The sequence below is a fragment of the Lutra lutra genome, chromosome 2 (genome assembly GCF_902655055.1).
Source record: "Lutra lutra chromosome 2, mLutLut1.2, whole genome shotgun sequence".
Classification (NCBI taxonomy): Eukaryota; Metazoa; Chordata; class Mammalia; order Carnivora; family Mustelidae; genus Lutra; species Lutra lutra.
Genome location: NC_062279.1, coordinates 120,598,167 through 120,610,410, shown reverse-complemented (window position 1 = coordinate 120,610,410; position 12,244 = coordinate 120,598,167).

Below are 12,244 nucleotides of genomic sequence, written 5' to 3'. Positions count from 1 at the left end.
ATGGGATGACTGCATTATACTAGAAAAGCATTTGAATCACACAACTAGCAAATCACTTCTATTTCAAACCCATAACTGTATCAGATTGTGGGGCTGATCCAGCATAAAATTAGATTACTCATCTGTTAGAGGAAATTTTCCAACAGGAAAATTTAGGTAGGATATGAGTCATATAATCTGACATTCTTCTGCTATCTAAATAAATCCTATTTCTTTTAACTAAACCATATGTTTTAAAGGAGTAAAGAAAAAATAAAAATGTAAAATTTTTGTACATAGAACCTTCTGACCAATTAGGTATTTTATACATTTGAATTTTTCTGAGTTACAGTTGGACCTTGAAAATAGGTCAGTCATTTTCTTTGCAGCAAAACTTTCCAACTGCATTTCTTTCTTAATAAAAGGTTTCTGGTTACTTAAATATAGCAAAGAAATTAAGTTACACATACCTTTATTTTCTCTATAGATGATATTGTCTAAAAGCAAAAGCTACTAGTAAAATTTCTGAAATACTAAAATGGCTAGTGCATGGGTCTCCCTTCTTAAATTTTCTAAAAGTCAATGGCATTGTTAGAAGATGAGAATTAAACTTCAAATTTTAAGTTGGTCAAATTGTATTTTATTTCTACAATCTACACTTAAAATGGTAGTAATAAGTTGCTTCCATGGGGAAGTTTTGGTACAACAGTTGGAATCAGGGCACCACTGACATGGGTTTGGCCTTGGTCATGGAACCCAAGGTTGCACCCCAACTGCTCTTTTCTTTCCTCCTCTAGTTTGGTCTGCTGAGAGCTGAGGATGAGTTGTAGTACAACTACAAAGAATGGGGGTGGTAAGAGAGGGAAAACAGGACAGAGCAGACTTTGGTGGATCTCAGAGGAACACTAATCTGTTAGTTGAGAATTGAAAGTGCATGTGAGTGGGTGTATATGCATGCATTCTGTGTGTGTGTGTGTGCATTTAGAGTGACTTATACTCCTTATTGTTAAAACCAATGAAAATTGAATGTCTTGCTTGATTTTTCTGCATCATTTGGTATCATTTTTTCTCTTGAGATGCTTTTTTTCCTATGATTTTAGTGACCTTCATGAAATACTTTTTCCCCCCTCTTGACTTCCATGGATTCTAATTCTCCTGATTCTTCTACCTTATATGACTAGTCCTTTTTAGTCCCTTTTGGGGATTCCTCTTCTTCAGTTCATCTCTCAAGTGTCAGTGTATCATTGAATTCTGCAGGGAATTTCTCCCATTTTACACTCTCTTTGGTTTTCCACTTCCCTGGTTTCAGTTACCAGCTGTGGGCTGATTACTCCCAAAGGTACTGTGGGATTTCAGACCTAAATCCAGACCTCTTCTGGATTTCTTCTGGATTTCTCTAGATGTTCTGTGGACATTTCAAATTCACTGTGTCCACAACTGAACTCATTACCTCTCTTCCCAAACTTGTTTTTCCTTATATTCTCTCTAGTGAATGGCAGCACCTCTGTAGCCAGTACATCAGGGTGTCATTCTTGACTCCTTCCTTAGCACACCCACCCCGTCTCATAACTCACCAAGTCCAACTGAGGCTACTTGCAAAACACCTAATCTATTTGTTTTTTCCAGACCCATTGTCATGAGCATAATTCAAGTCACTATTGTCTTTTCTCTAAATTATTGTTTTGGCTACCGACTTAGCCTGCCAGTCTTTAACCTTGCCTTCTTCCACTTCACTTTCCACATTATGTGTGATGCTTCTAAAACACAAATCCACTGTGCTGTTTAACTTACAGCCCTTCTGTGACTTCACATTACTTTAAGGTAAATTCCAAACTCTACCGCATGGTTTACAATACCTTCTCTAATTTAGTCTCTATTTTCCCAGTTCTATCTGTAAACACTTTTTTTTAAAATCTAATCTTCCAACCTCATTGCATTATTTTCAATTACTCAAAGGCACCAAGTTCTTGCTCACCTCCAAGCATTTGCATTGGGATTCTCTCTGCCTGAAATACATTTTTCCACCTTTTCTATCTGGCCAACACCTAATCATTCTTCATGTTTCAGCAAGAAGTCTTTCCTGAGGGACCCTTAGGTGGCTCAGTCAGTTAAGCATCTGCCTTCGGCTCAGGTCATGATCCCAGGGTGCTGGGATCGAGTCCCGCATTGGGCTCCTTGCTCAGTGGGGAGGCTGCTTCTCCCTCTTTCTCTCTCTCCCCTTCTCTCTGATAAATAAATAAATAAATAAATAAATAAATAAATAAATAAATAAAATGTTTTTTTAAAAAGAAGTCTTTCCTGAAACCCCAGACTGGTTGGAGTCCCCACTCTGTGCTTCTAGAACATTTGTGGCATGAATTTAAAGTGGTCTGTTTTCCTGGCTGTGTCTCTCCTGAAGCTCCATGAGGAGAATGTGTTTCACTTCTTTATCCACCACACCTGGGCCTGAAACATGGCAGATACTTAGTAAATATTGAATAAATGAGAGAAAAGCAAGACCAGGATGAAAATGGAAGCATATTTACCTGGCACCACAAGCCTATATTGTACTACAGAGCAAGAGTAATCTTCCCAGTCGCATTTGCATTCCTACTGCATTCCAGGCACGGTTCAAAGCAATTTCCAAACATACACTTTTCCCAACAACCCTAAGTTGATGAGGATTTTGGTGCCTAGACAGATAAGGCAACTTGATGAAGGTAAGGCATTTATTAATTTGATGCTTTCTCCTCTTTGGTAGGGGAGCTGTAAGTGCTCACTCTGTCTAATAAAATACATTACTAATCATATTTTGCATAAAAATACCACTCAACATGATGACAGACTTCAGGTTTGAGGCTTCAGGTTCTCTAAAAAAAGTTTTAAAAATCTTTAAATTAGAAAATATCATTTCTTAAAAATAACCATGCATCCTTTTTATGAGAAACTGTCAAAATTATTTTTCAAAGCCTTTGCCAACATTATATAAATAATTAAAATTTCAATGAAACTACCCTCCTTTATTCAAAATAGTTTCAAAGCCTTCTCAGGAAGGACAGATGGTGTTTTCATCATCTACAATAATATGAAGGATACTAAAGTCAGTTGAGGTGAGGCCAAGTACCAAGTTTCATAGATTCAGGCCATTACTTTAAGATGCATGAAGAAATTTGTTCAGAATTGGGAATCTTTACAGAATCCCAAAAAACTTGCAACATATTTAGCCAACCAAATTGTCTCTCACAAGCTGCTCAGTGCATTTCTATTTTTCTGTAAAAGATTAGTCAATATTTTGGTAATCAGATTTTGAGCAGGCAGTTTGAAGCTCTGCTTTTCACAGGGAAGGTGATCAGGATATATGTTGATGGCATGCTTTTAAATGGCAACACTTGCAGCTTCATCCTGAAGGAACTATAAGCCACTTGATTAACTTTGTGTAAAAATTAATCCATGGCAATAAGCACTAGCAGGAGTTCCATGGAACTTAAACCAGTGCATGTATTTAGAGTAGTGGGGGTTTTTCCCCCCTGACTTTTGTGGAGATGCTCTATGTGCCAAAGACAACAAGCAAGGAGAGCTATGAGGTCTGTCTAGCAATTTGTGCCAGGGGCAGCCTCAAGCTTCTGGCTTATGTCTACCTAAAGTCTTAGAAAGCAGCCTTGTCACCCTGTGGCTGCTCCTTGCAGGCTATGATGTCTATTTTGACTCAAGACTTGTGACACCAGCTAATAAGCTTTATTCTGTCCCAAAGCACAAAGCTAACCATCCTTTTTGATTAGCCCAAGCTCTGTAAAAACCCTGTGCTCAGAAGCACATGGTTGTGTTGGGTTCTTAAGAGCTTTCTGTGGAGCCCAGGAGAGAAACCGGGGTGCTGAGGGATGCATTCTTCCCTAACCCTCACTGTGGGTGTCACACTACTGGGGAAAAAATAAGGGAACAGCTGGAGCGAGGCAGGGCCCTTGGCAGCAGAGCATAGTGTCAGAACCCAATTTGGCAAAGCAGAAAGTTGTCAATAGTTACATCGGGAGTGCCAGGTCCTTTCCAGCTGCCAAGAGAGAGTAGCTGGGGGTGGGTGGATAGAACAAAGAGGCAAAGGGAACCATGCAAGCCCATTTCCAAGGAGGGGTGGGAAATAAGCATCGGAGAAGCTGTCCTCAGAGATGCAACATGCTAGGGGCTACTCTGTGTGGGGGAGGGAGGCAGTGGTCACAATCTGTGTTAAGTGAATTACAGGTAAGGTAAGGTTGCCATGCTCGAGGAAGTGTGTACCTCACACTCAGTGATAAACTTCTAATGAAGCCAAGGTGGGCTTTGTTCATAGGTGCACTCTGACTCCACATAGGAGGTTTAGGAACTAGCACAGGGCTCCTAGCATCTCTATGACCACGCAGCCTTGGCACAAAAAAAGCAACCCATTAGAACTGCAAGACTCTTGTGTGACTTCTGAGCCAGAAAAGGGCTCCTTGAGTTTCAGAGAAACATGTTGGTAGAACTCCAGGGATCCACTGGGTTTGCCAAAGCAGATGAAGTAGTCCATTTTCCACATATGATCCCTTGAAAATATGTCTAACAATGAATGAGCAATCTCCTGGTAGGAGAAATGAAATATTAGTGTTTAGTATATTGACTCCTTAACTTTAGTTCACTTCTTACAGACCCTCCATGTAGAACTGCCGGTAAGTGTCACATCTCTTCAGGCATCTTCCTCATTGCTTTTTTCCCCAGTGCTCCTTGGTAATGGGCACTGTTTGAGCCTTTTGCCTTTTTGTTCTACCCACCCACTTGCAGTCTTTTTTTTTTTTTTTTTTTACTTTTTGTTTGGCAGCCCAATAACAAGCAGTGGGTCCAAAGGAAACCAACTGCAAAGCTTTGAAAAAAATGCATATCTCAGTATTATTTTACTAATCCCACATCATTCAGCTTGTCCACATCACTGTGATAATACAATAATAATATAATAATATAATTCTTTTTCATATTCTGCCCTCTAATTGTTATCTATTTCTTTGATCTCTCAGTTTAGTCTGTTCTTAAGCAGAAAATAAAAATTTCTTAAAGATGGGGATGTATTTTTTATCATTTGGTATGCTGTCTAATGCATAAAGGATAAACTGTGGGCAATACAGTTACAGAGTTAATACCAAGTGTTTTTATTTCCTCACTCAGTGCCTGAGACAGGGCATGTACAATTAGACTTTTAAATCTTTTTTTTTAAGATTTTATTTATTTATTTGACAGAGGGAGATCACAAGAAGGCAGAGAGGCAGGCAGAGAGAGTGAGAGGGAAGTGGGCTCCCTGCTGAGCAGAGAGCCCGATGCGGGACTTGATCCCAGGACCCTGAGATCATGACCTGAGCCTAAGGCAAGCGGCTTAACCCACTGAGCCACCCAGGTGCCCCACAATTAGACTTTTAAAAACCTTTTGTGATTTATGAGATGATCTCTATGTGGTTTTGATTGTGAATCTATCCTGAACAAGTTGTTTGTCAACATAGTTTTATTAACATACTTTCCAGATCTAGATTTTTGTGATATAACAATAAAACCAACCCACCCCCAGATCACTCTTTTACGTTTGTTTTTTTTTTGTTTTTTTTTTCTAAAATCTTCTGGAAAAACAACAAAATATATTTGAATGAACAGCACTGATGTCACTAAATTTGAAAAGAACTCCAAGTGACTTTTTGGACGTAGAGTATGTATGATCATCTTTGAAAACAATTCGGGAAGCTCTGCTTATGTCTCTTCACATTGGTGGAATTGAATTTGTGCACTTTGCAGAAAGCACTTTGTTCTAAATTGAAGACTGTAGTTGGGGTCAAATTAGATTATGTATGTGAAAGTGCCCTGTTAATTGGTCTATAAATATATGTCATTAGTATGAGTAATGATGAAAGTCATCATGGAACAGCCAAAATAAATTTAGGTAGTGAAGAACTGGGTATGGCTGACACTTGTGAGATAACTACACACACACACACACACACACAAACACCTAGAAGTACCTGCACAGTTGCAAACAAGTTTGAGGTGGGAGGAGGAGGTGGTTGGGATGTAAAAAAATAAGCAGTCTAGGATCTTTTTAAGGATTTTTTTTTAAATCATAATCCCCCTAAAAGTGTTTTGGAAAAAACTGTATTTCTGCTAAATTATTTTAAATTGACATTTTAAAAATTTTAATCATAAATTTAAATAGCAGCCAAAGATGTTGTTTATAGCATACTGCAAATATCTATATTTTAAAATAAAGCTATGGTATCACTCTTCAATAGAAATGTAAGATCCACAGTGATTTGAACCCATCAACATCCATTTAAAACATTAATAAACAAACTCCTCTCTAACAGTAATTTCATGTTGTTTTTTTTTCCTCTTTCAACTTCCTATTTTACTCTCTATAGGCTTTTCTCCTACTCTAATAAGCTTTTACGTTGAAAGTCTTTTATTGGTGATTTTATCATGCTTCTTCCCATCAAATATGTATCCCATGACCATATATGTAAGACATTTTGTTTTGGATTGCTTATCGTTATAAACACAAGTAACATTGGATTAGAACAGCATAAATTATGAATTTTGATAAAAAATTATTACGTGATTATTAGTTGGCACAAATATCCCAAACAATACACAGAGGAGGCACAGAGGAAATTTATTGGGAAGTCTCATATCTAAGAGCCAGCAGAAGAGCATACAGGATCTCTCAATATCCAGCAATGAGAGGTGTTCAGGCCTAGGACTTCGCCCAAGGCATTGGAAAGGGGCAGGGAGCCCTTATTTGACTATGTAACAATAGGGGCTTCCCAGGGGTAGGATGACTTTCGTAAAAAAGTGAAGAAGTTGGAGCCAAGGCTGGCATCAGCTAGAAGCCTCACCACTGTAATTTTTTGAGCTGGTTCATTGCTGAGCTGCCTGATGGGGTAAGGAGAGAGAGCCACGGAACCCAGTCAGCAGACAAAGGGTTTTTGTGTCTTGTCACCTATAAAGGAAAGGTCTTTGGAAATAGATCTCTTAATGAGATGGTTGGGGGAGGATGTATTATGGTGCCTTGATTAAAGAAATTATTTAAAGGATTATTACTGAATTTGGCAATGAGTAATATTAAGATTAGGAATAAGTAGAAGATAAGTCTGGCTAAAAATGGGGGGAAATTTGGAAAGAATAGTATGAAGAGACCCTTGACATATTACCAAGTGAAAGAACCCAATTTGAAAAGGCTACATGCTGTATTATTGGCAAAACTGAGAAGCCGGTAAAAAGATCAGTGACTGCCAGGGATTCTTGGGAAGGGAGACAAAAACAGGCAGAGCAGGGGACTTTTAGGGCAATGAAGCTACTTACCATCATAATGGTGGATACATGTCCTTACACATTTGTTAAAACCCATACAATGTACACCACTAAGAGTGAACTCTGATGTCAACTATGGACTTTGGATGATGATGATGTAGGTCAATGTAGGTTCATCAACTATAACAAATGTAACACTCTGGTCAAAGAGGTTGATAGTTGGGGAGGCTGTGTGTATATAGGGACAGAGGGCATATGGAAACTCTGTACTTTCTACCTAATTTTGTTGTATATCTAAAATTCATCTAAAAACATCCAATAAAAAAGAGACCTCTGATGACTGGCTGATGATTTTAGGAAAAAGTACATGGAAGTTGAATATTTGGACAAAGCCATAAAACTAATCATGCTTATAAGCTCCTTAGAAAGTCTTCATATACCTTCAGTTGTATCTGAAACCTAGATTGAAGACCTCTGGCCTAAGGTTATGGGAGAGTGAATAGACAAAAAAAAAAAAAAAAGAAAAATGTAGGAAAGATGGGTTATTCATTGGGAAAAAAATGGTTTTGGGGAAACAGGGTAGTCATATGGAAAAAAAGGATGAATCTCTGCCTTACACCTCACCAAAAATTAAATTCTGAATGTGTCAAAAATTTGAACATTAAAAAAATCCCTTTAAATTTAATAGTAGAAACATGATCTGGAGAAGGACAGATGTGATTAGCGAGATAGGCATTGAAACATACAGCTAGTTTGTGTAATTACAAGAGGGTCTACAGATCAGCACCAACATTGGTGTGTAATATCCTGACTTGTGAAATAATAATGAGAATAATAGTTAACTTTTGTTGAGCACCTACAATGTTCTAGGCAATGTTCTAAGCTCTTTCACTAATCCATTTAACATTCACAACAACCCAGTGTCGAGGCCTCCATTTTTCAGATAAGGCAGTTGAGTCAGAGAAGATCGAAGTCACATGCTGGTTGGGATGGAAGCCAAGATTTACTAATTCAAACAGCATGCCTTTACAGCCCAGGGACTTACTATACTCTGCTATGAGGCAGTGCTTATTTCTTTATGTTTTTTTTTAAATGTTAGATATACAGATAAACAAGTATTAAATTTTACAAGTTGTATCTATAGTGCTAAGCTTGAACAATTTGGCATTTACTTTCCTTTAGAAAAGCTTTAGAATTTTTCATTTAATAGTTCACAGAAAAAAACATAGAATTATTTTATCCCTAATGTATTTCACTAACTGAAGAGTATAATTTCCACATCTTTGCAGGCTTACTTCACAATTTAATTCATGGTATTTTAAAAAATCACAGTGTGTACAATAGTTTTAGGAACACACTGTTATTATGCATGAATTATTTTACAAACATGATTATCAATAGTTTATCATGGAGTGATGACAAACAATTGTCCTTTAATTTTCTGCTTGTGTTGAAGTTGAGAGCAAATGTTGTCACATTATTTCTTTGACAGAGTAAATCCGCAAACCTTCTTAGAAAAGCGTGAATACCAAACAGTTCTAGCTTTATAATACTGTTGTGAAATGATTATTGTGTTGTTACAAAAGATATAAAATAACGGATTGTCAAGTGCTTGATAACAAAAATGCTGAATACTCTCTGGTATTAAATAATCTTTAAGATGAGACCAATTTTTGTTCAAAGATGAAAACTAGTAAAGCCATTTTCTTATGGTGGTGGGTTGTAGAAAGCTTCATTTCTAAGCTTGTACATAGAGGAGGTTTTTTTATTCTTGTTTTTGTTTGATTTTTGAGTTTTTATTTTAATTCCAGTTGGTTAACATATGGTGTTGTATTAGTTTCAGGTGTACAATGTAGGGATTCAACAAATCCATACAACACCCGGTGCTCATCGCAAGTGTGCTCCTTAATCTCCATCACCTATTTCTTCCAACCCCCACCCACCTCCCCTCTGGGAACCATCAGTGTGTTCTCTATAGTGAAAAATCTGTTTCTTGGTTTGCCTCTCTCTCTCCCCAACTTCCCTTTGTTCATTTGTTTTTTTTTTCCCTTAAATTCCACATGTGAATGAAATCATATGTTTGTCTTTCTCTGACTGACTTGTTTAACTTAGCATAATGCTCTCTAGCTCCATCCATGTCTTTCTGGGTTTTTCATTTTTTAAATATTTTATTTTATTTTATTTTTTCAGTGTTCCAAGATTCATTGGTTATTTTGCAATGACAAGATTTCATTCTTTTTATGGCTAAATAATATTCTGATATATTATTTTTTATATATATGTGTGTGTATATATATATATATATATATATATATAAAATCTCCACTCATCAGTTGATGGATATTTGGACTGCTTCTGTATCTTGGCTATTGTAAATAATGCTGCTATAGTCATAGGGATGCATGTATCCTTTGAATTAGCATTTTTTTATTTTGGGGGTAAATACCTAGTAGTGCAATTGCTGGGTCATAGGATAGTTCTATCTTTAACTTTTTGAGGACATCCCATACTGTTTTCTAGAGTGGCTACACCAGTTTGCATTCCCACCAACAGTGCAAGAGGGTTCCCCTTTCACCTCATCCTCACCAACACCTGTTGTTTCCTGTGTTGTTGATTTTAGCCACAGTGGAGTTTTATTTATTCCAGTCTGAAAGAGAATATAAATAGTGCATACAGTTACACTGTGGATGAAGTCCTGTCCTCAGCAGCCTACCTGGGAGGTCTTATTAATACGACTTTTCTCTCAAACTTTTCTTACTTGGAAATGATTTGGGCTTGGTCAGAGAAGTTGAAGAGTTAAGTGTAGTACTTAGGGAGAGAATATCTTCTTGGAAGCTTGTAGAATACCTTATCAGTGGGGTCGATTTTATTTAAAATGCAATTTGATAACCTATTGGTAGGAGCTAGCTCAGATTGGTGTTCAGGTTTCCTGCATAACAAAGAGGGCAAAGGAAAGAAAATAATAACTTTGTTGGGGAAAACTGTTAAAAGGAGAGAGCACCCGAAGTTGCTTGAACAGCCAGCCAGGGCCTTAGGGAGCAACAGAGCTGTCTAATGGATATTTATTTGGTCTGTGGTCTAAATTCTCCCTTTTGTCTCCCTTCAGTAAATTCTGTGTTGCTCAGTCATGCTTTGTGGAATGGTTTTCTCTTTTAGAGGAACCCATGCTGTGCTGAGTGCTGCTTATGGTTTGCACATAGTGAAATAGTGGTTGCTTTTGGGAGCAGCTGATATGTAGGTTACATGTGAATAACTCTACTTACTTAAAGGAAAAATGTCATGGCTGTGGGTGAGCAGTGGTTAACTAACCTCTTCTGTTAATGTGTCAGAGGACCTTCTGGGAACAAATTGCTTTCCTTTCGAGAAAGAAGGCACTCTGGGTTCCAAGCCTACCCTGTCGTTGTGGCAGCTGGGAGCAATTCACACAGATACTCTCACTCTTCCACCACCCCTGGTTTTGGCAGGAAAAATGATAAGTCATTTGAATTTTGGAACTAGAAGGGACATGGAGATAATTATGTTCAATCCCCTAACTTAGAGAACAGACGCGTAGAGAAGTTAAAGACATGCCTAATGTTATGGCTCATGCTAGCAAGGGATGGTGAGAATCCAGGCTTCTGAAGTTTCCAACTAGTGTTCTCTCCACATCAGAAACTCTGAGGAAATCTGGAGAAGGAAGAAGCATGATACCGGCAAATATAGCTGAGGCATCAGCAAAATGATGAAACTGATATATTGCTGTTTTCCTCTTGGGATAGATTTTTTTTTTTCATCTGACAAAATACACAAGATAGAAGAAAACGTGAAGAGCCAAAAAATATGTAGGTAGCAGGTGCTCAGTTTTGTGTATTGAGTTGTGTGTTCCTCTTTTCTCATAGGTGTGAAATGGTTCCACCACCAGCTGGGGTGGGTGGAGAAAGAAAATTCTTGGTGGTGTAAGTTTCAATCATAGCCCACCAGCTTAGCCATACAACACATGAAGAGATCATGATTATGAAGGGCCACACAGAGAGCCAGGTGTGCAACAGCCTACGAAGAATATGCATTTTCTTCAGATGACACAAAGATTCGTCTTCATTACTGAGTAATTGCTATAATAGCATCACTCAGTTCCACCAACAGTATTTGTGATGGTGCAGAAAGAAACCTCAAGACAGTACCAGTATTCTAATACTGCTAATTCACAAACACCCTGAACATTCTCTTTTTGCAAAGCTTTTCAGGTCACGGAAAATAAAGGACAATCTCTTTATTGATGGCTTCATAATTATGTATTTTGAATTCTTAGAAAATGCTTTAAGGGTTGTTACCTCTATGGTGCCATTCGTCTTTGTTTAGACGCTAAGATCTATTACGCTAAAAGAAAGCTAAAAAAGATACTTTGTCTGTCCCAAGCCAATAGCCTCCAGTTAAAGTAACGATTTCACTGGGGAGGGTGAGAAGGTTTGTTGGATGGACTCACAGTGGCTTCCAGCAGCTGACACAAAAACTGGAAGGAGGCTTGGGTGGGCCGTCGTTGTTGGATCACAAAAGGAATATCCAGATGTATTTTCAAGTAGAGGCCTTAGAATCTCTCATTCTGTTACTGAGAGTTTCTGATTAGGTTCTAACCAGTATTTATGACAACAGACATTCTGATATGGCATATTGCAGAGTTAATAATACCAAACTGATACCTTAACCACTGTCTAATTGATCTCTCTAAATACAGGATATCTCAAGGAGAAAGAATTTTCACATTTGTTAAATAGCATTGTGGCCTTCTGCATTAAACATATTTACATGCTACAGGAAATAGCTCTTCAGGGGTTATGTAGGTATGTCTTCTTACAACCAATAACCAAAGTAAATTATTTTAATGATTACATCATGTGGTAAAGCTACTGTTTTATTCAAAAGATATCTACAAGAATAGTATATACATACAATGAAATATGTATTAGATAAGGATCTCCAGAGAAATAACCAATAGAAGATACAGATAGAGAATTATTTA